Genomic DNA, 27,114 nt, shown 5'->3' with positions numbered 1-27,114 from the left:
ATCCTACAGAGCCAGTCTCTATGCTGAGCAAATATCTGCAGAGAACAGAAACAATAAACTCAGAGTATAAAGTTGTGGCCAACATGTGTCTCTCTCTTAGTTGTTGGGACTACAACTCCCATATGACATGACAAGCTGTAGGTGCGGGGAGGATGCTGGGAGCTGTAGTCCAGCAGCAGTAGAAGTAGGCAAAGGAGTAGAAGTAGCAGTATAAGGCAGACACTTACTGTCAGATCGGTGCAGGCAGGCAGCCCAGGTCCGCAGGCAGCAGCATCATCATCATCATGTCAGTGCGAGTAGCGAGTGGTACAGTATCAGGCAGCAGTATGGCCCTAAACACTCTCCGTATGACTCCTCGTTTCCCAGTCTCTCCTAGGAGACAGCGAACAGGACGGCATCCCAGCAGCACTCGTCTGTCTCGCTCTCACACACAGTAGGTAGGGGAAGCCAAACAAAACAGCCTTAGCCCAAGCTCCCCCCCTCCCTCCTCCTCCGCTACCCGGAACCACTAGAGCGACCCGGAACCCTGCCGAACTCCCTCCTCCCGCAGAGCTAAAGGGAAGGAAAAGAAAGCTGCACTAGTCACCGGCACTGTGCGTGTATGTATGTGTGTGATTACACAGGCAGTCAAAGCTCCGCCCATCTCTGGATGTCCCGCCCAAACAGTGAGTGGGGAAGATAATGTTACAGGGCAACCCTTTTGAAATAAAAAAAAAACCAAAAGTGGTATAAAGATGATAGCTTTATTGGCTAACTAATATAATCATAGCAAGCTTTCTGAACATTTCAGTTCCTTTTTCAAGCTGATTACAATGAAGCTGTGGTGTTCTCTGGTGTATATATATATACGGAACGCATTTTAGGACATCCTCCGGAAAATTCCTGTCCTCCGTGCGATGTCCTACGGCTTAGTAGGGTTGCCACCCGGCCGGTATTTTACCGGCCTAGCCGGTAAAATACCTGCCAAGGCCGGAGCCGGTATTACAAATTTTTCCGTCAATGTAGCCTGCCCCCAATCCCCTGGAACTTACCTTTTCTTTTACTTCTTCTAGTGTCCGTGGTGTGGCCCCGCCCCTTTTGACATCACGGCCCGCCCCTTTTGCCGTCACGGCCTGCCCCTTTGTGTCCCCGCCCCCAGCAGCCAGTAAAACATTTTGAAAAAGGTGGCAACCCTACAGCTTAGGAATGCCGCATCAGGTGCTTTTACCGTCACTCATCCGCCAAATCTGCAGTCATACCTCCATCCTCTACCCTCCCTTCTCAGCCGTCAGCCATACCATTCCAAGATAGATAGTTTGGCATTACCATAACAAATGGGCAGCAGATATGGAAATTCATTCATTCATTATTTAAATTTTTAAGACTGAAAACTGCCCAAGGGATTGTGCTTTGGAGATCACTACCCAAGAGCAATGTTTGTTGTCATATTGGATTTGAGAGAAACTGGTTCAATTCCCATTCCAGACACAGATCAGCCTAAATACAAAATCTAACAAATCAAACTCAGTGGATTTTTTTTAATAAATATTATTTTTTATTTCATGTTGTCCACATTATTATAAACTTGGAAAGATATAAAGAATACACATTGCCGTGTGCCATATCCTTTATACCTCTAACTTTTCTCTTCCATTTTCTTCTTTGGCTTTTTTGTTTAAAAAAGCAAAAAATTGCCATCTTTTCTTCTTCTTTTCTTCAACTTCTTCTACTTTTCCTTTCTCTAGAGCTATTTCAACATCATTGTCTTTTACATCAGGACTGGGATTTTTTTCTTCCTCTGCATTTTTTTGCTTTTCATCGGCTTCTTTAACTCAACGTTTCTTTTTCATTTCTTTTTTGGTGTCAACCGCATCTTTTTCTTGAAGCCCCTCCTTTGGCTCAGTAATCTGCTCATGTGACTCTTCAATATTCACAGGACTGGGATTATTTTCTTTTTTATCGGTTTGAGGTATCTTTTCCCCAGCCTTAACCGCTTCTGCTATTATTTCAGTATTTGCGGTTGTAGGTAAATCAACCAGTCCTAAAATACAAAATATCACTGGGTCAATAAACTGTTCCTGATAATAATCAGCAATATTGTACCATCTGGTATACGCATGGCTACTTTGTGGATAGTCCTCTATGTAGACATATATATTCTTATGAATATAAGTTACCCCTTAGTGCCCACTCAAATATATTTCATATACTTGCAGCTGGTATTGCCCTCATCCCCTTTTGAAGTATTAATACCGGAGAACATAATAAAATATGGTATGAACCCATGCACAGTATTATGTATAATCAGGAGAAAATATATCAGCAGAAAAGAAGATGGGGAGCTACTGGGGCATCTTTGGAGACACAGATCTTCACTGCTAAATGGCTGTGGTTGCCTTGGGCTGGTACAGAAGCACATAACGTAGAAAATTTATAGCTACTTCTTTAGTTTAACTTTCTGTAGTTATAGAAGCAGAAACAACCAAATATATCTAAAAAAAAAAAAAAAATTCCAGGAGTGCCTACTGTGTATACAGTAACTTATTCTGCAGTGACTAAGGGTCAGATTTATTAGGGTCAGAGTGAAAATTCGAATTTTCAAGTTTTTTTATGGTCAAAACTGTCAAATTCGACTAGGGAGTTATCCAAACTCGATTTGAGGTTTTTTTTAAAAAATTTGATTTTAAAGATTTATCATACTCTGGCCCTTGAAGAATTCAAATTTGACTATTTGCCACCTAAAACCTGCCGAATTGCTGTTTAAGTCAATGGGTCCAGGGATTCATTTGGACATGTTTGCAGCCTTCCTGACATTCAAGTTTTTTTCGTAGAAAAAACTCGAATCGAGTTTTCTCAAATTTGATTCAAATTTGAGTTTTCTGGTCGTTTCAATTCATCCGAGTTTGAAAAATTAGATTTTATGAATACATTTCGATTGGTTGAATTTGGAATTTATGGGAGTTTTAAAAAAAACTCACATTAATTCGAAACTCGACTCTTGATAAATGTGCCTCCCCGTATTAACCAGTTTCAGTCTCATTACAGTGTATACAGTAATTCTGCTGAACCAGCCTGCGTGAAGTCAGAGGGGCTCATTTATCAACACTGGGCAAATTTGCCCATGAGCAGTTACCCATAGCAACCAATCAGTGAAAAGCTTTTTAAAGCCAGCTGCAAGTAGAACAATGAATGCAGCAATTTGATTGGTTGCCATGGGTTACTGACCATGGGAAAATTTGCCCAGTGTTGATAAATGACCCCCAGTGTATGGATATAAACTATTTTGAATTAAGGTCATAAAGTTGAGCCATGGAATTTGCATGGAAATTACATTTGCATCTGATTTGTTGAATGGAGTTTGATACGTTTGTCTCCTTGGCTGGTTCAGACCAGAGTTGATTAGGGCCTTTATGTCTTATCCAGTTTAGCACTTATTTACTAGTGATACTGAGCAGCCTAATATAAGGTTACCACACTGTTCCTTTTTATTGGGACACACAAAAATGCATGGGGTGAGTCAATGGTGAAACCTACTCACCTCTTTAATATGTCTTTTTTTTATGAATATAGAAACCCTAGCCTAGACAAGGAGGGTTTGCATTAGTGATGTGCAGGCCAGGCCAGGCCGATACCCGCGGGTTTGGGTCAACCTACGGGTCACTGGCAGGTGTGGGTTGAGCACTTCTGACTGCTCTTCCTGCCCACGACCTTCAAAATGCCGGCTTCCGACTTCCGGGTTGAGCTTTTATAGACGTGCGCCTCTCGCCCCGCCCCTTTAGTGAGATCATCGGCGGGGCAGGGTGGGTTGCCGCTGGTCTATAAAAGGAACCCGGAAGTAGGGCGCGTGTGCTGGGAATGCAGGTGGCGGAGGCGGGTGCAGGTCGGGAAAAGCCCGACTCGCACATCACTAGTTTGCATAGTATTGCATAGTACATTGTGTAGCATTGTACACAAAAATCCTTTAACCCTGATATTAGTAATATGTATTGTTGTTGACATACATTGTATCCATAACCTGTACTATAAAATTAGGAGGCTCAGAATTTCCGAACAAACTGTAGGGACACTGTCAGTCTTGCATCAGCATAAGGATGTTTTACAGGTATTGGACCTGTAATCCAAAATGCTTGGGACCTGGGGTTTTCTGGATAAGAGATCTGTCTGTAATTTGAATCTTCATATGTTAAGTCTACTAGAAAATCATGTAAACATTGAATAAACCCAATAAGTTGGCTTTGCTTCCAATAAGGATTAATTCTATCTTAGTTGGGATCAAGTACAAGGTACTGTTTTATTATTACAGAGAAAAAGGAAATCATTTTTAAAAATTTGAATTATTTGGATAAAATGGAGTCTATGGAAGACAGCCTTTCTTTAATTCAGAGCTTTCTGTATAACGGGTTTTTTGGATAACGGATCCCATGCCTGTACTGTCTTTTTGTTTTCTTACATTGTTTCAACAATAAATATAAAAATAACTAAAAAACCATAGAAAATTTCTAATGAATGTATATTGCAACGTTGCTAAGAATTATGTTTTCTTTTATTAGGCAAAAAAAAAATAATAATATTGTTTTGCTTGACATTCCCTTTAATTATCAATAAAAACACAGAACTGCCTCAAATCTACCCAATATATTATTATTATTATTATTATTACTGTTATTTATATAGCACTGATATATTTTGCAGCACTTTACAGAAATTATACATCATTCACACTAGTTCTTGAGCCAGTGGAGGTTACAATCTAAGGCAGTGATCCCCAACCAGTGGCCCGTGAGAAACATGTTGCTCACCAACTCCTTGAATGTTGCTCCCATTGGCCTCAAGGCAGGTGCTTGTTTTTAATTCCTTGCTTGGAAGCAAGTTTAGGTTGAATAAAAACATGTTTACAGCAAAACAGAGTCTCCTGGAAGTTTCCAGTCCCTACAGGAGCTACCAAATAGTCAATCACAGGCCTTATTTGGCACCCTCAGGAATGTGTCTTATGGGTAAATATGAGGTTGGAGATCCCTGATCTAAGGTCTCTATCCTATTAAAGGAAAACTATACCCCCAAAATAATTACTTAAGCAACAGATAGTTTACATCATATTAAGTAGCTATTAAAGAATCTTACCAAACTGGAATATATATTTAAGTAAATCTTGCCCTTTTACATTTCTTGCCTTGAGCCACCATTTTGTGATGGTCTGTGTGTTGCCTCAGAGATCACCTGACCAGAAATACTACAACTCTTACTGTAACAGGAAGAAGTATTGAAGCAAAAGACAGAACTCTGTCTGTTAATTGGCTCATGTGACCTAACATGTATGGTTTGTTGGTATGTTTGTATGCACAGTGAATCCTACGATCCCAGGGGGCGGCCCTTATTTTTTAAAATGGCAATTTTCTATTTAGGTTTACCCATGGCACATACTACAAGAAAAGTATATTATTATGTAAATGGCTTATATACATGAAGCAGGGTTTTACATATTAGCTGTTTTATGCAATATCTTTTTATAGAGACCTACATTGTTTGGGGGGGGGGTATAGTTTTCCTTTAACACACCATATGGTTACATTTATCACAGCCCTCTTAGCTTGCAGGGGTAATACAGGGGTAATAATTAACAGAGCAACTGTCATTAGTGGTGGACTTAGTTATTTGTGATGTGCTCCTTCACTATAATATATCTTCACTTCACTTACTACGGTTGATGGTTCTGTATTAGACATGGGACTTGGTTACCTGAGTATTTGGATTCTAAAAAATATGCAGCCCCTTTATTTAGGTACCTTTCCTTAAAGGAGAAGGAAACCTAGTCAGCGCAAACCCCCCACCCCCCCTCCCGTTTGTTGCCCACCCTCCCTCCTCCCCCCTGGCCTACCCGTCCCACTGGGCAAATGTCCCTAACTTGTTACTTACCCTTCTGCGCAGGTCCAGTCCAGGGAGTTCACCGACGACATCTTCTTCCACGCGATCTTCTTCCTGCTGTGAACGGCGTTTTGGCGCATGCGCAGTAGGATCATTTCGCCGGTACGGATCTACTGCGCATGCGCCAAAAGTCACGCGCATGCGCAGTAGATTGTACCGGCGAAATGATCCTACTGCGCATGCGCCATTCAAAGCAGGAAGAAGATCGCGTGGAAGAAGATGTCGTCGGTGAACTCCCTGGACTGGACCTGCGCAGAAGGGTAAGTAACAAGTTAGGGGCATTTGCCCAGTGGGACGGGTAGGCCAGGGGGGAGGAGGGAGGGTGGGCAACAAACGGGAGGGGGGGGTGGGGGGTTTGCGCCGACTAGGTTTCCTTCCCCTTTAAAGCTTTTACCATGATTAATCTTCATACGTGCTCCACAGTTGTTTAGTCTTTGGGGCTGGTAGCCAGTCATGTTGTGCAATTAAAAAATAGCATTCTTTAAGGGATATCCACTTTTGGGAGGAGGTTTCATATTCCATTCCTAGTCTGGAGATAAAGGAATTTTCCCTGTCTGTTGGAAACCGCAGCTGTTCTCTCAGCTTGACCTGCTATTAGGACATGATGCAGTGAAGCCGGTTATGCTTCTCAAATCTCTCTGTATTTTACCTTCACTCTCACGTTGTATCCCATGAGGCATTCAGCTTTGTCGAGACAACACTGGTTTTATTAAGCTTATAAAAAATTCACATTTACAGACAGTATGGTATTAGATCGTATCTGTCTGGCTGTTTACTCATGGGTCCTGACTTCTGAAACAATGTAGCACAAATAGGATTGCCACTAAGCCATTACAGGTATGGGACCGGTTATCCAGAATGCTCAGGACCTGGGGTTTTCCAGATAACAGATCTTTCTGTAATTTGGATCTTCTTACCTTAAGTCTACTCGAAAATCACGTAAACATTAAATAAACCCAGTAGTCTGGTTTTGCCTCCAATAAGGATTAATTATATCTTAGTTGGGATCAAGTACAAGGTACTGTTTTATTATTACAGAGAAAAAGGAAATCGTTTTTTGTTTTTTAAATTTTGATTATTTTGATAAAATGGATCTAAGGGAGAAGGCCTGTAATTCGGAGCTTTCTGGATATTGGGTTTCCGGATAACAGATCCCATACCTGTATTTTACCAGCCTGTTGGTAAAACTGATGCTTTATGCCAATGTTATCAATAGAAAAGAAAGTAAAAAATATATTAAGGCACTAGCGAACTAATTAATAAAGAAAAACCCTGCAACAAAACATATGCAATTTTTTCTTATCAGCCGCATCTTTTAATTATTATTGAGCGCAGAAGATCTCAAATGTTTGACTAAACTGAGAAATAAAGTTCGAGACCATTTCCATTGACTTTTAAAGAAGACATTTATAGAAAAACAGCTTTTTTTAATGTATTTTTTTGGATATATTGCAGCTGTTCGAGGTTTCAAAGAATATTCTCACTTTTTGCATATTTTCCTGCAAATTGAGGGGGGGGGGAACGGAAAATCCACACTATAGTATTCTGATGATTGCTTTCTCTTTGTTATACAGGTATGGGACCTGTAATCCAGAATGCTCGGGACCTGGGGTTTTCTGGATAACAGATCTTTGGGTCTTCATGCCTTAAGTCTACTAGAAATTCATTTAAACATTAAATAAACCCAATAGGCTGGTTTTGTTTCCAATAAGGATTAATTATATTTTAGTTTGGATCAATTACAAGCTACTGTTTTATTATTACAGAGAAAAAGGGAATAATTTGGAGCTTTCTGGATATCGGGTTTAAGGGATCCTATACCTGTAACTGGGAATTTATTCAGTGTTGTTTTTTATGTTTTGTTATAGTGTGTTGTTTTTGTAGTGGCTGTGATCACAATGTAGTATCCCTGTCTTATTTTACTATTTGTGCAGGTTTTGTACTTTGTTTATTTTGTTAATTTGTCACAAATAATAATCACAACAAAAGGAAAAGCAAAGGTAAACAAAAATAAAAACAAGAACAAACAAAATCGTGGAAAAAGTTATCCAATACAGTAAAATATCGAATATATTCCACAAGGTGCATCAGATCACCTTGTGGATTATTTGCACATTTTAGCAAAATACACAAGGCCCACTGTTCTTTTATTTGGATTTCAGGGGATGGTCTGAATAGAGGAGGAGTGGCTGAAGGGTTTTCCTGTTACAGGAAATTTTATGGAACTCTCTTTATTTCTGGCTCTGTATCATTTTCCCGGTTATTCTACCAGATGTGAATATAAATGAAGTATCAGAATATGGAACACATACTAACAAAGTATATAAGCAGAGCTATTGTTAGTTAAAATATATGCTCTAAAAAAATACACTGCCAGTTTATAGATAGAACAATGGATTCATATTGTAATTTACTCTGGTCCTCTACCTTCATCCCTGTCTGTGCTCCTAGTGCTGGAAATATCTAATGGTAAGCAAATACCTACACATTTCAAAATTCTCATTGCCTTTTAAGGTAAGTAATAGGGGCATATGTTTATTTTTTTACCCTTCTGCCTTTATTATCTTTTCTTCTCTATTTTGCTTAGTATGTGCCTTTGTTTTCTCTTTAGAATTCTCCCACCTACTTGCCTGGAGATGCTTCCTTTCTCCGTTTGGGTATTCTTCTTTTTTAAGAAGTAATGTGCTTTCATTTGTTTTGTTTTTTGTTTTTATTTGTTTTCTGGCATTGCTATATCAAAAAAAAATAGGAGCCAGTTCGGAAGCAACATAAAATGACTTTGCAACAAAAACGTGTATCAAAATCTGCCCCCCAAAATAGGATCCTATTTAGAATTTGCCCTAGCCCAAAGATACAGAATAATTAAATTATAGGAAACATGTTACCCCAATTATATGTGTGTTATTCAGCTTGATTTGCTCACAGAATGTTTTCATCCTGTCCTCAGAAAAGTAACTAAACTGACCATAGAAATGCATATATATATATATAACAAACAAGGGAAAGTTGTGTTCACCACTAGTTTTTAAAAATCATTAGGCAGGGGTTCAATGAGGGTGTGACCACAAAATACATATAGACAAATACAAGATTCCTCTGCACTCAACCCATTATCAATATATTTAAGACAGAGACATTTTGTGCATACTGCTACTGAAAAATGCCTTACCCTTTAAACAAAACAGGGATTGTTTGTCCATATATTGCAATATATTTAAGCTGGCCAACTACGTCAAGTCATCCCATATCTGGCCAGTCCTATGCTCAATTTTCATCTGATTCATTAAGAATTCTATGGTTTAATTATACATTTTTTGTTTAAAGGGTAAGGCATTTTTCAGTAGCAGTATGCACAAAATGTCTCTGTCTTAAATATATTGATAATGGGTTGAGTGCAGAGGAATCTTGTATTTGTCTATATATATATATATATATATATATATATATATATATATATATATATATATATATATATATATATATATATATATATATACAGGGCCGCCATCAGAAACCCCATACAAGAAAATTTCCTGGGCCCCCTGGGCTGCGCCCACCACAAGCCCCACCTACAGGTCCGCCCTCTCCACCCTACAGGTCCACCCCCCACCACACACTAAAAAAAAAACATTGGTGGCTATGGTTCCCACATGTTAATAAAAAAAATTTTGGTGGTCAAGGCCCCCCATTAAAAAAAACATTGGTGGTCAGGGCCCCCCTTAAACATCCATGTAAAAAACTTGCCCCCCCCAGAAGTGCCCAGGGCCCCACCACACAACAGGGACCACAAAGGGTTACCTTTAGGGGGAGGCCCCCCTAAAGGTGAGTTGCCAACTACAGAAGGGAGGAGGGGAGCACAGATGACTGCATCTTCTTTCAGTGACAGCATTTTCTTCCCTTATTGGTCACAGAATTTCAAGTTCTGGTAAAGCTGCATGGTGATTGGATGAGCTGGAGGAGAAGTTCAACCCTCAGCTATCCAATCCCTGAGCAGCTCAACCGGGACTTAAACTCAGTGACCAATAAGGGAAAGGAATGGACAGAAGATACCTGCCCTTGTGCTCCCGCCCTGCCTTCCCTAAGTCAGCAGCATTCAGAAAGCAGGGGGGCACGGCTAATCAATAAATTGCGGCGTGGTTGGGCCCCCCTTACCTTCGGGCCCCCTACAACTCTCCCCCCTGTCCCCCCCTGATGGCTGCCCTGTATATATATATACATTTATTAAACTAATCAGATTAATAAAATAGTAAAAAGAACAAATCAGATGATCTTCTAGCCGTAAATTCACAGACTGCAATCGTAGGAAATATATGTCTGACAAATACTAGTGACAATCACCCTTGGATATAGTCATATAGGCAATACATGCAGGCAGAGATATTATCGTTGGCATAACTACCAGGGGTGCGATTGGGCCAGGGCCTGCATCCCTTCAGGGCCCCCCGGCATTTCGTGCGCCACTGGAATCTGGCCAGGAAATTGCGTACAGCGGGGGGCGGGGCCCAGCTGCGCGTCCCGCACCAGGGCCCCCCCCACTAGCTACGTTTCTGCGCTGACAGAAATCTCCTAACCTGTCCGATCGACTAAACGACCAATTGTCATGGTGTGAAAAATGTTGGGATGATCCACACACTGTCTCAATCAGAAACGAAGATTTTTACGACTTTATCCTTGTGTCTATGGTCAGCATAAGTTATAAAAAGAGCAGCTTCCATAGAAATAAACTGGAACGTTGGATCCCCATGTTCAGTTACTGTTAGGGGGTTATTTATCAAAGTCCGAATTTATCTCAATATTTTGTGCTACAAACTCCAATCAAATTCGCTCGGGTTTTTTGCACTTATTTGTTATTACATTTTTCATCCGATTTTCCAAAAATTTCGGGGTATTGCACAAAACCAGGGCACATCAAAAAATTATTGGGACTTCTCCCATTGACTTATATATCGGACTTTTCCATCCTCAGGGTTTAATGAATTCTGAAAAATTTGTGATTTTTTAAAAGTCAGATTTTATAAAAACAAAATCACAAATTTTTCGTGATTCTTGCTTTCGGAGTTTAGTAAATATCGCCCTATGTGATTACTGGTGTTCCATCTGCCCTACATCAAATAAACATTATCTACTTTTCTAGCTTTCCAACCAAAATTATACAGTTCCTTGGAAATGTATTCAGACTCATGAGCAATTCTCTCATGTTTTACTTGAGCATTGGTATTTCTTATTAAGCAGAAGGGATAGTTACTGCTCGGCCAGACATGGATATTGTTTAATGTAGTGCCAAGGAACTTGGTTCATGTAAAAGTAGTTCCTATATGATATGATATTTCTCACAACATAACCAGTGAAATGATCTTAATTCAAAAGAAGCTTGTTCTTAATCTGAATTAATCATCTGCTGAACTATTTTCCCAAAACCTGGCACATTTTTAGATAATTAGTATTGTGTGAAGTGTTCCTCTTTAAAGAAAGTTGTCAGCTCTGATAAATATTTTGTCATGTGCCACGGTTGCACCAGCATATTGATTTACTATGATTCTGCATTTACTTTTCTACTCCTGCCTTTGTTTTATAAATAGCCCCACAAATTAGTATATTGATTTCAGCTTTATCATTTATTTAGAGCCAAAAGAAGCTCGTAAGAAAGCACGAAATGCTGCTTTATTTTCAATGAGCGCATTGCTGTATGTTTAAGATGACAATATATAACACTGCTTTGCATAGTAAATATGCTACTTATTCATCTGCAAATGCACTATATGGATAAAGGTAAATGGATAGCCCTTCTGTTTTCGATTTGCAAATTTCAAGAAACTGTTACAACAAAAATTAAAATCTTTTTAGTGATGGAAATATAATGTACTATTGTGCTGCACTGGTAAAACTTCTGTGTTTGCTTCAGAAACACAACTATAGTTTTATATAAACAAAACAAGCTGCTGTGTAGCCATGTGGGGCAGCCATTCAAACCTGAAAAAACACAAAAGTCACAGGATACACAGCAGATAACAGATAAGCTCTGTAGTATACAATGGAATCTTCAGAACTTATCTGTTATCTACTGTGTATCCTGTGCTTGAATGGCTGCCCCCATGGCTACACTACATTATATTGGCATTCTTTAAATTTTTTTGTTTTACTGTTCCTTTGAACAACTTCATATTAATAACCTTGGTTTTGTTATGAGATGTTGGACTAGCAGATGAGTAGTGTAGAAAGAACCACAGGTCTGCATGAAGTTTTCAGTGATTTATTGAAGCGGAGTGCACTGCAACGTTTCGGGGTCACAAAGGGGGTGACCCTGAAACGTTGCAGTGCACTCCGCTTCAATAAATCACTGAAAACTTCATGCAGACCTGTGAGCCGTGAGGTTCTTTCTACACTACTGCATTGGGGGGTTGCCGAGCCTCCACCCACGTGCACCAGGCATATCTTTACTTATTTATAAGGTGGGTGTGCTAATCCACACTACATTGCTTGGACTAGCAGATGAGCCCATATGTTTAGTGATATAGCACACTTGCAGTAAGAATGTGGTGTTTTCTAAGTATATGAGAAATTGGACATGTTCACTACATCTGCCTAATGAAACTAAAAGTTGACTCCACCTTGCTCAGCTAATACCTTCAATGACTAAGCAGAACTAGAATGAACTAGCTTCCTTGATCTTGCCATCTGTACTGAAGCATTATTTTGACCAAGGGTCTCACCATCATTTCCTCCTTCCACCCAGGATACTTCTATATCTACTATATCTGGATTTTTGGGGAGCCCCATTTATTTTGCACCCTAGTAAAAGTATGGGACCTGTTATCCACAAGGCTAAGGACCTGGGGCATTCCAGATAACAGATCTATCCGTAATTTGGATCCTCATACCTTACAACTGTTTGGAAATCATGTATATGATGTATAAATCATTTAATATATCGCTCCAGTCCTTAAGAGGGATACAAATGAGTCAGAGAGAGTGCAGACGTCCAACTAAACTAGTTTGAGGGATGGAGGATTTAAATTGTTTCGGTATTAAAGGAGAAACAAACCCTTAATAAGTTGAGTTTTTTCATGATTAGGATTGAAAAAAAGATCTTGAATAAATCAGTCTCCCTGAGAGCAGTAGGCAGCAATGTGTATGTACTTGTTGGGCAGCAACAGTGATGGTGTTGGTCATTGATATGGGACTCTCTGGAGTAAAACAATTAATGAGAATTTGATTTATCAAGGTTAGAATTAGAATTTTTGCCATTAAAATTTTTTGCCCAAAAATGTACAGATTCTAATTATATTTTCTAAAACTTGGTATTAATTAAGCACAAAAAGACTCAAAAAACCTTTACTATAAAACTTTGGCTTCTAAAAGCTTGAAAATTCATGAAGAAAACAATGAGAGTTGTCTTGGGTAAAATTCAGGCCATTTTTTAAAATTTTAATTTTTTGAGATTTTTTTAACTTGTAAACTCACAAATTTGAGGTATTCAAGTTTTTTTAAATGATTATATTCAGATTGTTTTTAAAAAGAATGAGCAAACATGCAAGTTTTTATAAATTGTAAATGTATTTGTTGTAGAAAAATCTCTACAACCACACAGTCCTCATAGCTACAATCACTGTTTGCAAGGCCCATGGCATCAGCCATCAACCCAGATAAATCTTCTCTCTGTAGGAAAACAAAATACCTGACATTGTTCTTCATTGGTGGCATAGCATCATGCAACTGCCAGCAGTAAACAGTTGTAATGGGAATATATAGTTACAAGAATACAGACTAGTGCTATGTTAGTTTGTACAAGGGTTGAGTTTCTGTATGTGAATGGTATGTGCCAGTGGATATATCATGTCCGAGTCATTAGCTGCTATAACTATGAAGCACAGTGCCCTTCCAGTACAAACAAGGCTTATGGCTGAACTCCAATGTGTCTGTGTTATGTTTTTGATTTTTTTTTTGTAACTTAGAATCGCACAGTAAGATGAAACTTTTGGTTGTCACACTGAATGCAGGCTATAACGCCATCTATTTTTAGTGGTTCAGATAAATGCTACATGCCAGTTTTAGAATCGTTTTTTCTGTATTGACAGTTTTAAAATAAGTATAAAACCATATGCAGCACAGCAACAGATGGACACATTTATTTAGGAAACGGGTTGCTATAAATTGCTATCAGTGCTGATCAAAGCATTCATGCTAAGAACTCAAGGCAGATGCCACAACCTTTAATAAATGTTAGTTAAAGGAAAACTATACCCCCAAAATGAATACTTAAGCAACAGATAGTTTATATCAAATTGAATGACATATTAAAGAATCTTACCAAACTGGAATATATATTTACATAAATATTCCCCTTTTACATCTCTTGCCTTGAACCACCATTTCGTGACTGTATCTGTGCTGCCTCAGAGATCACCTGACCAGAAATACTACAACTCTAACTGTAACAGGAAGAAGTGAGGAAGCAAAAGGCAGAACTCTGTCTGTTAATTGGCTCATGTGACCTTACATGTGGTTTGTATGTGTGCACAGTGAATCTTACGATCTCAGGGGGCGGCCCTTATTTTTTAAAATGGCAATTTTCTATTTATGATTACCCAATGGCACATACTACTAAAAAAATATATTATTATGATGATGGTTCATTTACATGAAGCAGGGTTTTACACATGAGCTGTTTTACTCAGTATCTTTTAATAGAGACCTACATTGTTTGGGGGGTATAGTTTTCCTTTAAAGGAAAAGGAAAGTGTAATATTAACTTTAGCTCCACTAAAAGGTATAACTTTATTCCCCTTTGTGTTGATATTAATTCTCATTACGTTGCAGTCTTCTATCCGGTTTAAAAGCAGCAGTATTGAAAAAAAAGGGGAAATTCCCCTGTTTGCAAGACCAAGACCAGTTGCACTTAAGCAACAGATAGTTTACATCATATTAAGTGGCTTATTAAAGAATGTTACCAAACTGGAATATACATTTAAAGGGCATGTAAAGTCTAAAATAGAATAAGGATAGAAATACTGTATTTTGTATACTAAATATAAACATGAACTTACTGCACCACAAAGCCTAATCAAACAAATAATTTATGCTTTCAAAGTTGGCTACAGGGAGTCACCATCTTGTAACTTTGTTAAACATCTTTGCAAGACTAAGACCATACACATGCTCAGTGTGGTCTGGGCTGCTTAGGGATCGTCATAAACAAAGCTGCTTGAGTTCTGCATGGCTGGGAAGTAAGGTGGGGGCTCCCCCTGCTGTTCATAAGTATGATTGTTTCCCTGCTCAGCAGTTAGGGACCATCTGACAATTCCTATCCACAGTAGTAAATGAAGGGAGAATTTCACTGCATTGAACTGAAGCCTTTACCTTTCCTTTAAAGTACTCTTTTATAAAGGCTGCCTTATACACAAGTAGGCTGCCTATACAGTAGCTCAGTCTGAAGATGTATTAAAGTATATGTAGAGAATGTGTGTCCAAATACAGAGGTTGATGGATAGAAGTGAATAGCAGGGTTGAGTTTAAAACTGGTGGTGGAGACTGGAGAAAAGGGTGTGTATGATCCAGAATCAAAAATGTGAGTTCCTCCAAAAAAAGTGTTCAGGCAGCAAATAAAAAAATACAAAAGTTTATTAGTACATATTAGCACATGGAGGAACTCACATTTTTGATTCTGGTTTCTATGTATAGGCACCCTTGGACTGGGGTGAACTGTGAGTATGTCCCCCTAACTTATATTCTATTTTTGAAACTATACTGACTCCAGTAGTGCTTACATAGGTTGGATGCACCGTATTCTCTTTGTGTATGATCCAGCCAAGTCTCCTTGCTCCCAAACTTACACCAGAGATCTCCAAATGTGGTACATATCTGCAGCTTATCATAATTAATGTGCAGGCTTAGCACACCAACATTTATTTAAATCATTATTATATTTGATGGCCATTATTTGTATAATTGATTAGCCTTTTATTTATATCAAGCTAACACACTATCAGTCTTTGATGGGATTTTGATTTAAAATTAGCAAATTGTTGAATGAAGAGCGATCCTCTTCTGTCTTCCTCTTTCCTTCGCACGGCTGCGCATTTGCAGTAGAACGAAAAGCCGAACTTTAACTAAAAAGTCAGCTATTTCGTTCAACTGCGCATGCGTATGCCCCGGGAAATTTGAAGAAAGTAGAAGACAGAAGAGGATCGCTCTGTGGTGCTCACTGGTATAACCCCGGGCCAGTGCAGTTTTCTGCTGATAGGAGCACCGGCCCGGGGTTTCAGCTAAGTAAATACAATCACTTGGGGGTGCCTAACATTTGGCACCCCCAAGTGCACGAAGCCGCTCCTTCTCCTTTAATGCATTTGGAGAAAAAAAGTCACCATAAGAAAAAAACAATTGACTTTAATGCATTAGGACAAAAAAAGTAGACATAGGAAAAAACTCCCATCGATTTTAATGCATTAGGACAAACAAGTCGTCTTGAGAAAAAAACGCCCATTGACTTTAATGCATTTGGATAAAAAAAGTCGCCATAAGAAAAAACACCCATTGACTTTAATGGTTTGGCCACATGAGCAGATTCGGGGAGAAGCCTCACGAGGAAACTTCGGAAAATGATGCGCCGATTGTGCATTGCCGCAGGCAATTTTCATTTTAGCCGGCGGAGGTCAGGCGGAAGGCAGTTCAGGGAGATTGTCGCCCCGAAGAAGAGGAGATTTGTCGCTGGGGCGACTAATCTCCCCAAATCTGCCCGTATGGCCTGACCCTAATGCATTTGGAGAAAAAAAGTCGCCATAACAAAAAACTCCCATTGACTTTAATGCATTTGTAGAAAAAAAAGTCGCCGTAAGAAAAATGCATTTGACTTTAATGCATTTGGAGAGTGTCTCGCATAAAAACGCACACTGACTAATGCATTAGGACAAAAAAATTCGGCATAATACAAAACAGCCTTTGACTTTAATGCATTAGGACAAATAAGTCACCTTAAAAAAAAACACCGATTGACTTTAATGCATTTGGAACTTGTAAAATTTTCTGCCACAGTGGAGCTTGCATTCTAATTTCCCCTTACACAGACCCAAATACAGACAGAAGACCAAATGTTGGCATCTGTGGGCATCTTAATACATTCTTGTCAGTGGTAGCTGCTAAAAGGCAGAGTATCTATAAGGCATGCTAATATATTTGTTCTTCCATTTCTACAGGCCTCCCCGAGCCTTCCACTGGTTTTCAAGTAGGGAGTACATAGCAGAATCTACGGTTCCATGGGCAGCCCCACTGACACAGAAGATGTTTTTGTTGCTGTGATCCGACCAAAGAATGCCGGAAGTCTAAATTCTCGGGAATACCGAGCGAAAGAACACACCAGCTTTCATTTTAGGGAATAAATAGACATAAAACATTGATATACTGTATATACAGGGAATAGAGTTCTGTTGCAGGCCTGATCTGAGAAATCTAGTCTTCTAGTTTACTATGCTACAGATTCATTTTATTGGAATACATATTTCCTATATTAATGTTTGGAAATGTTTATACCTAAGAATTAAAAACTGAAACACAGACGTTGATGCACATGAAGTAAGTAAAGAAAGATTTAGCTGCAGATGGATATAATTATATGCTGCCAAAAAATGCCATAGTTTGGTTTGGGGATCACTCAACCCACATGCTTATGATGTTTTTGAGACACTGGTAATTACATGACATATTTAGAATCATAGATGAAGGGGATTTTTCATCCACATCTATAGGGATCAGACGCAGTACTTTTTAAAGGAACAGTAACATCAAAACATGAAATTGTAATAAAAATACAATGCAATGGTAAAACTGCTGTACTTGCTTCAGAAACACTATTGTTTATAGAAATAGGCTGCTGTGTAGCAATTGGGGCAGCCATTCAAAGGAGAAAATGCTAGGGTTACACAGCAGAGCCGTAGAGCTCTGTAGAGCTCTGTAGAATTTAGGGTCTGGCCACACAGGCAGATTAGTCGCCAGGCGACAAATCTCCTCCTCTTCGCGTCGACTAATGTCCCCGATCTACCTTCCACTGGGGCAGGCACACAAAGCGCTTTGTTTTCCGAAGTTGCCAGTAATTGCCTCACGAGGAAACTTCGCGCAATTTGGGAAAACAAAACACTCCGTGTGCCCGCCGTCAGGCGATTTACATTTTAGCCTGCAGATCGGGGAGATTAGTCACCGCAAAGAAGAGGAGATTTGTCTCCTGGCGACTAATCTCCCCGAATGTGGCCAGACCCTTAATGTTAAGTGAAGCCTTCTGAAATCAGAAGGCATTTACTTGTCTCATGCCATACACACAACACTGCCTAGATACCAAAAATTAGAGTTTTGATTCTCCCATAAGGCATCATGGGCGGAGACATGCAAATCACTCCCTTATGTCCCTTTGGCCAACTATGTATCCAGAACTAGTGGTTTATAGCAGCCTAATAGTTCAGAGCCATATATCCAAATTTGCAGACAGCCTGTTTTGAACTTGTTAGATCTCATCAGTGCAAGATATTGGAACATGGCATGGTGTTATCTGTTATCCACTATTCAGCCTGTGCCATTTAGCCTTTTTTCGATTTCTGCCATTGCTACACAGCAGCTTGTTTATATGAACTATAGTAGTGTTTATGAAGCAAACAGATCAGTTTTACCAGTGCAGGGCAACACTACATGATATTTTCATTAGTTTAAAACCTACCAGGACTAAGCTATACAGTCTTTTACCACTATTCCATTCCGAGACACTGCCCTGAAAAGTAAAGGTCTACAAAATCCAGCCAGCATCTTAAAGGAGAAGGAAAGACTTGGTGCACTTGGGGCTGACAAATGTTAGGCACCCCCAAGTGATTGTATTGACTTACCTGAAACCCCGGGCCGGTGCTCCTATCGGGAGCAAATCAGGAAATTTGAAGAGACGAGAAGCCGGAAGAGGATCGCTCCATGGTGCTCGATGGAATAACCCAGGGCCAGTGCAGTTTTCTGCTGATAGGAGCACCGGCCTGGGGTTTCAAGTACAGTAAGTAAATACAATCACTTTGGGGTGCCTAACATTTGGCAACCCCAAGTTCAAAAAGACTTTCCTTCTCTTTTAAAGGGATTCTACTTATTATACAAACTTTTTTTCCCTATATAGTTCTTATAAAATCATTAATCCCCCTGCAACAATATGCACTAATGTGTGACTGCGCAGAAAGAATATGTTGCATGTAACCTTTCAAAGCCTTATGAAATATTTCAGTCTACAACCCATACATGGCTAGTACACTATTTAAAAGACACATCTCATCAATTCACAGAGATTTTTTTGTGTGTCTTAATGCATATTGCAATGAGGTTAAACAGATTGCATTCTAGTTATAGGGTAGGAATAATTGCCATACAAGAAATGCAATGTGATCAATTATTCTTTATCTGAACTGATTGGGGATTTTATTGTGTGCATTTACAGCTAGGCAGCCTAGAGAAAATCAATATAAGTCAAACCCTGCCAGCAAATAGGGTAAACTCTCTCCTAATAATGCTTAGCATTTATAGACCTACGGTAATCTCACATTTAATCCTCCATAGATCTTAATGATTGAGGTACCAGTTGAAGGGCAGAAGAAAAAGAAACAAAAAGGTTTTGCTGGAAACTTAACTTCAAGGGGGAAAAAATACAGCTGAGGAAATACTGGACTGTGTTTTAGAGTCCACCAAACTAATTTCTCCTTCAAGTCAAGGGGTTAAAGGTGAGTATGATTGCAGAAACATGATAGGCAGAAGCATTGCTGTTGTCATTGGATACCTGTTTAAGGCAGATATCTGTGAGCAGCAAGGGTTAAATGCTAAACCCAGCAAATCTTTATTCTGGTATAGGTATTTTAAATAACTCTCCACTTGGTTTTTCTGGATCATTTTATTTGCACCCAGCCCGTGTCCTTGTCTGTTTTTATTCTGTATGTGGCTGTGGCATATTTTAGGAAGTAACTGAAACCTGTTATCCAGAAAGATCAGAATTACGGAAAGGCCTTCTCCCATAGACTCCATTAAATTCAAATAATCCAAATATTTTTCTCTGTAATAATAAAACAGTAGCTTGTACTTGATCCAAATTAAGATATAATTAATCCTTATTGGACGCAAAACCAGCCCATTTGGGTTTGATTTAATTTTAACATGACTTTCTTTAGACTTAAGGTATGAAGATCCAAATTATGGAAAGATCCGGAAAACTCCAGGCCCTGCGCATTCTGGATAACAGCTCCCATACCTGTACTACAATCCTGATTGTTTATTAGTTCTAAGAAAAATGCCCTGGTTTCTATTTTACCATGCAATGTTAATCTGAATCACCTTGTATCGTAGATTTTACAATCTGATGTACATGCCGTTGCCTGGGAAATTTGATTTTGCATCTTTAAGATCTAGAAGAATATCTTTAAAAAGCATTCCTTCGTATTAAACATTAGCACCACTAAGAAGTTCTGCAGTGCTTTGGAATGCCACAGTATCACTGGTAATATTGGTAGGGGGGCCCCGTATCCAGCATTGGCTGCTAAGCTAAGGGCAAATAGACTGCATAGCGCAGCGTAGTTTCTAAAAGGCAGATTAAAAGAGTAAATTACAGCAAGGGCAGATGAGTTCACATAGGCCCAAATATTGTGTGTGTGTTTTAATACCAAAACTTACTACTGCTCTTTAACCGCTGTGTAGCAAAAAGATGCAATCCCTACACTGAAAATGTGCAGTTCAACTGTTAATTGTGAAGCATTTTGCAGAATTGTGAGGTATGCACTTTTATGCAGGCCAACAATTATTCTAGAATTCAGGTGGAAAGCTGCATTGTGGGTAAAAATTGGTGATTCTGTCTGGTAAGTAAATCAATCACTTAGAGAGTTGCTGAATTCTTTACAATGAATTACATGTCACTGACAATAAAGGACCCCTTATTTATCCATAGCCCACCATAATGGGGCCCCTCAGATGCTACTGGCCCAGGGCAAATCCATGGAGATAATGTATCCACTGAAAGTCTCTCTAGTTTGAAATAGGGATGTTTAGCTCTTAAATTAATTCAAAAATGACTTCGCCTTTTAAGATTAAGCAGCAATACCTGGCTGTTAATGTTGAGAAGACATTTGTTCATTGCATTCTTTTTTATGGTATCCTTTTCCCAACAGGTGGCTGGATGAGCAGCACGCTCAGTCTCACGCTGTCTCAGGGCTCTTCAGACCATCTCCCTTGGAGAGAATAAAGACCAACATCACAAACTCGGCCTATGCTCCTGAAGCCGGCCAGTATGAGAATTCTCTGCACATGGGATACACAGCTTTGGAAATAAAAAGCAAAATGATGGCTTTAGAGAAGGCAGATATGTGTATCTACAACCCTCTGTTTGCGTCAGATTTTCAGTATACAAACAGGGTAATACTATGGGAAAACTATGGGAATAAATAAACTATGGGTTTAATAGAGACCATTTTCATGATTGCTGATACCTGTAGAAGGGGGGGGGGGACTTCTGTTCCACACTGTAGTTATATTGCTGTCTCATGGCAAGTGAATGAATCTGAAAGGTACGTGCCCTGGCTTAAACTTTGATGATGTTAAAACCTGATCTTTTAACATGAGTTCGGGTGTTCCTAGCCAACACGAGTTCGGGGGATGGCACAAAGCGAGATTAGTCGCCCAGCGACAAATCTTCTCTACTTCGGGCGACTAATCTCCCAAAATGCCTTCCCGCGCATAAGAATAAGAATCGCCGGCGGGATGGCATACTTATCTCTTCGGTTTCCCGAAGTCACCGAAGTTTCCTCGTGAGGCAAGTGCTACAAATGTAAAAGAAAGATTAACAATAATTTAAAGTAATTCAAATATAATATAGAGTTGTCCTGCACTGGTAAAACTGGTTTGTATGCTTCAGTATGACTATGAAGATTTTTATTCATCCAGGTCATGGTATATTTAGTACAAGTAATTCTAAGGGCAGAGACACACGGTCAGATTCTGGGATATTAGTCGCCCGGCAACAAATCTCCTCTTCTTTGGGGCGACTAATTTCCCCGAACTGCCTTCCCGCCGGCTACAATGTAAATCACTGGCGGGATGGCACTCGGAGCGCTTCGTTTTCCGAAGTTACCTCTGGAGGAAACTTCGGGCGACTTCGGAGAGCGATGCGCTCATCCTACCAGCGATTTACATTCTAGCCGACGGGAAGGCAGTTCGAGGAGATTAGTCACCACGAAAAAGAGGAGATTTGTCGTCAGGCGACTAATCTCCCCAAATCTGACGCGTGTCTCTGCCCTAAAACAAATGTACTTGCTGAGTAACCATTGAAGATGGTGAATAAGCTGCTGTTGGAGAAGGGTTTATAGCCACACAAAACTTATGCGTTATCTGCTATTTAACCTGTGCCATTTAGCCCTATTTTAGTTGCCTCTGTTGCTACAAAGCAGATGGTTGATATAAACTATAATAATGTTTTTTTAAGCAAACAGATCAGTTTTACCAGTATAGGGCCACAGTTCATTATATTTTTAATTACTTTGTTCATTGTTACACCTGTGATTGCCGGGAGCCGGTTAGACTAATGCAGGTCATTTGACCTGTAATGGAACTTGTCCTGTAAAAGCTGTTTTTATATAATGTCAGAATATTCTTCACTATTTTGTGATGTTGTTGTTCCTAGAATGCAGGAGCAGCATTGACATTGTATCATATCAGTATATGATCTCTGCAAAGGCTTATTCAGCTAAACGATTGCAAAGAGCATTATATTGAATTTCCATTCAATGCATGAGACGTTTGAAGGTCATATCTGAGATAATGATAGTGCAGAACAGATTCATTGCAATTTAGGCCTGGTGGGGAATTGATAATGTAGCTCAGCTGATGGTACCCATATAGCTTTTGTCATTTAACAGTTTCCTATTCGCTGTGTCTTAACAGCATATTTCTGATCAGCAAGTACGGTCTCCACTGGACATCTGTGAAGAGAATATTGCACTAGTGTAGCTTTCCTTCTCCTTTAATATGCAAGAATGGAATCCACACTTGGGTTGGCCATGTCTCTGTCTCACAAACTATAATTTCTTTTATGTCTCTGAATAAGTATCTGCGTATCTATAGAATGGATGGCTCATACCAATGTGGAACTGAAGCACGGGAACAACAATACAGTGCAACAGATTATGGAGGGGATGCGGCTTTCGCAAGAGACCCAACAGTACTTTACTATATGGATCTGTTTTGAGAATATCAGTAAGGAGCACATTTATTTGATAAATGTTGTGTATAAATGGCATCTATTATCTGAAATACCAGGATCGTGGGGTTTCTGGATAAAGTTTGGTGCTCCAAATCCTAACGAGGCTCAAAAGAAACTTAAGCAATAGAAACAGTACAGGTGTGGGACCTGTTATCCAGAATGTTTGGGACCTGGGGTTTTCTGGGGAATTGGTCTCTCTGTAATTCGGACCCCGATACCTTAGGTCTACTAAAGAATCAATTAAACCTAGTAGGATCATTTTGCTTACAGTAAAGATACAATTACAACTTTGTTGGGATCAAGTACAGGTATGGGACCTATTATCCAGACTGGTTGGGACCTGGGTTTTTTCGGATAACAGGTTTATCTATAATTTGGATCTTGACTACTAGAAACTCATGTAAACATGAAATAAACCCAATAGGCTGGTTCTTCCTCCAATAGGGATTAATTATATCTTAGTTGGGCTCAAGTACAAGTTACTGTTTTATTATTACAGAGAAAAAGTAAATCATTATAATGGATTCCATGGGAAACGTCTTTCCGTAATTTGGATCTTCATACCTTAAGTCTACTAGAAATTCATGTAAACATTAAATAAACCCAATAGGCTGGTTTTGCTTCCAATAAGGATTAATTATATCTTAGTTGGGATCAAGTACAAGTTACTGTTTTATTATTACAGAGAAAAAGTAAATCATTATAATATTATATAATATTATAATTTTAAAAATGTTGAATTATTTAATTAAAATGTAGTTATGGAACATGGCCTTCCCGTAGTTTGGAGCAGGTTTCTGGATAACTGATCCCATCCACATGGATTTATTATAGTGCGCCATACTTACAGTATAAAACTTGACGGCATCTCATGTGGAAGGACATGTTTATGTTCGTATTAAGATGTACTGCATTTTGTAGTATAAAGGAACAAAATGTTTTAGTTCTGTTTCTTATGCGTTTCGTGTTCTCACAACACTCGCAAGTGTTGTGAGAACACGAAACGCGTAAGGCTGTAATCCATACTTGTACTTCAATAAATACTTTTTTAGTACAACTGCCTGGAGGATTTGCTCTTTGAGTGCCTACCCTACAAACAATACAGTGATGTCTGCTCCCTCAAGCTGAAGGCTCGGGGTAGAGCACCTGGGCCTCTTCATATATGTGGTGAGTCTCTTTAAAAGAAATATTTTTTGATGATATTACATAATCTCCTGGTTTAACTAATAAACTCAGATGTGCCATGGTACAATTTATTCTGTTTTCCTTAGTCATTCCTTCACTACATTCTGTGGACCCACAAAATATGTGATCAAATATTGTAGTTCAGACTGACTCTGTATACCAGTGTTTAACCTGAAACACATATAAGAAACAGCATATATACTGCAGATGATAGAGGGAAAACCCCAACCATTGTAAAAAGACAGCAGGTAGGATTAATATTTAATGGGCAAGAGATGAATGTTTGGGCATGTCTAGGTTAAAGCCATTAATAATGCATTATGTGTAAGCACTACCATGGGCCCTGAGGTTTGTACAAGTATAATACACAAAAGCCATGAATATCTTGTAAATGATAACCTTATAAACGGTGAGTAGTGATGTCATCAGTTATAAACGGTGAGTAGTGATGTCATTTTTGTCACAGTAAAAGTCGTGTATTATAATAAATAAAGTACCCCATTTTGTAATATATGAGGATATTAAAAGTTACCTCGAATTCAATGACCTGTATAAAAACATACATACATTTTTATATGGTCATGAAACTCCTCTGTAACTTATATTATTCTTATGATTTACAAGAGGGGGTACTTTATTCACTATTTATACAAGTGGCATAAAGCAAACCAAGGGCCTTGCAAGTGAGTGTAGTCTTGTGTATAGTAAGCGTGTGGTGTAAGTGTGTATTGTCTCTATTCAGATGTGAGTGATGGAATAAGCAAGGAGGAGATGCATCACCTGCAGCGCATGTTCCTTCAGAATTGCCGGGATATCCCCACCTACGTCCCAGTGTTTTTCCCAGGACAAATCTATACCAAAGGGAGTTCCAGCAGCCATAAAGTCATTCAAGTCTATGTTGGAGTCAACATCAAGGGACTGCATCTACTGAACTTGGAAACCAAGCTAAAAAATGGGGGACCTGCCTACAGGGGACACCCAGCCTACTTATGAAATTGCTCTGCCCCTGTGCACTGGGATCATCACAGATGGTTTCTATTATGCGCCATTTGAAAACTGATATATTTCCAACAATTAACCTACCAACAGATTGTTGTTTAGTGTGTGTGTTTGCTATAGTGACAGTTACAGTTGCCACCCAGCTGGTATTTTAACCGGTAATACACCTGCCAATGCCGATATTACATATTTACCGGCAATAGAACGACAAGTTCAGCCCTTTACCTCCTCCATCTGCCCCAATCTAACCTTATTTGTATGGGCATCCACTCCTAAACCCTCTCATTGCTGTCATAGCTCTATCCCTTTTGTGGCATAACCTCACCCCCTTTACATCACTGCCCACCCCTCACCTGCCGGTTAAAGGGGAACTATCATCAAAATGTAATATAAGCTTCCTTATACTGAAATAACAAATTTTCTAAATACAATCAATTAAAAATTCTGCATTGATTCTGAAATAATCAAGTTTATATTCCCTCTCTCAGCATCTGTTTTTCTTCATTCTGTCTTCATGCAGCAGTTGGGTGTCAGATATTCATTGACAGATCCAATAAATCTTATAGGGGGGCTTACTTTCCTATCAGATGAATTAGAGCTCACTCATATAACTGATTCCAGTACAAACAAAATCTAACAAAATAACTGCCTTTTGAGCAAATCCTGCATGTAGAGAGACACAATGTCTGGTGATTTTAATAAAGTGAACTCTAATACATCTTCTAGGCAAAAGGAGCCCCCTTATAAGATATATTGGATCTAACTGTCAATGTTTATCTGACACCCAACTCCTGGTTGAAACAGATGCTGAGAGGGGATAGTGAAGATAAACTGGAGTATTTCAGAAAAAGTACAGCATTTTTAATTGATTATATTTTGAAAACTTCTTGTTTCAGTATGTTGAAGCTTATATTAAATTTTTATTTTCACGATACTTCCCCTTTAAATATTTTCATAAAGGTGGCAATCATAGTGACAGCCGGGACAGAAAGTGTTGCAGGGAAAATAACCATCAGATAAAAATGTTGCATGTAGTAGATTTCTGCAAAGCATATTTGTATTTTTTTATTAATCACTATTTTTTTAGCTGTTTCCCATCCCGTTTTATCTATTGATGCTCTCAGATACCAACAGCCATCCGTGCTGTTGTCATTAGTCTTTCAAACTTAAAGTTCTCTTTAGGGACAGATGTTGGTAACTTACAGTAGCCAGTGAGATGACTGTATAAATACCGGTAACAAAGTATCTTTTAAACCATGATGACTACAGATTAAGGAAGATGTGAATATGCTGTTACTCATTCCGGGTATATCTTACATGTATTCTAAATTGCTTTGATATGTCTGAGATACTGTAGGCTTTAGAATAACAGCACCATCTAGTGGCCATAATTGATAGTGTTGTTAAAATCAGGAATAACCAGAATATTGGAAGGAACATAGAAGCAGCATGGAAACATACAATTCTATTCAGAAATATTACCTGCAGAGATTCCCATAATAAATTGTCCCCTCAGTTTTCTCTGTCTTTGATTATATGGATGGAATTTAAATTGTAATTTACAAGATAGTGCACCATACATTTCCATTCCATCCCTGTTCTGTGTAATGGCTGAATCTACCATAAAACCCTTTCCACCATGTGCTTAAGTAGTTTCCTTACAAGCCAAGCTGTAGGAAATCAATAGGGACCATTTACAGCATACCCGTTATTAAATAGTGTTTAATCATGTCTAAAGGAGAAGGAAAGGCCAAAATTAAGTAAGCTTTATCAGAAAGGTCTAT

The 27,114-nt window shown here is 39.0% G+C and overlaps 1 protein-coding gene and 1 long non-coding RNA gene across 3 annotated transcripts in view; one reads left to right on the top strand and one right to left on the bottom strand.

The window, feature by feature from the left end:
- ankib1.S (ankyrin repeat and IBR domain containing 1 S homeolog) overlaps positions 1 to 670 on the bottom strand; it is a 95,306-nt gene extending 94,636 nt beyond the window's left edge. Inside the window, exon 1 of one of the 2 annotated variants that reach the window (XM_018269175.2) lies at positions 228 to 670. The gene's annotated coding sequence lies outside the window, so the exon portion shown is untranslated. The remainder of the gene's footprint in view (positions 1 to 227) is intronic. The other variant, XM_018269174.2, reaches the window with a different exon arrangement.
- LOC108720085 lies at positions 576 to 21,776 on the top strand. Its single transcript, XR_001936317.2, has 4 exons — positions 576 to 665; positions 17,091 to 17,466; positions 19,468 to 19,628; positions 21,060 to 21,776. It is a non-coding gene; the product is annotated as an uncharacterized LOC108720085 (long non-coding RNA).
- Positions 21,777 to 27,114: the final 5,338 nt, after the last annotated feature.

The sequence above is a fragment of the Xenopus laevis genome, chromosome 6S (genome assembly GCF_017654675.1).
Source record: "Xenopus laevis strain J_2021 chromosome 6S, Xenopus_laevis_v10.1, whole genome shotgun sequence".
In the NCBI taxonomy this organism is placed as follows: Eukaryota; Metazoa; Chordata; class Amphibia; order Anura; family Pipidae; genus Xenopus; species Xenopus laevis.
This window is presented reverse-complemented; position numbering and strand designations above follow the sequence as displayed.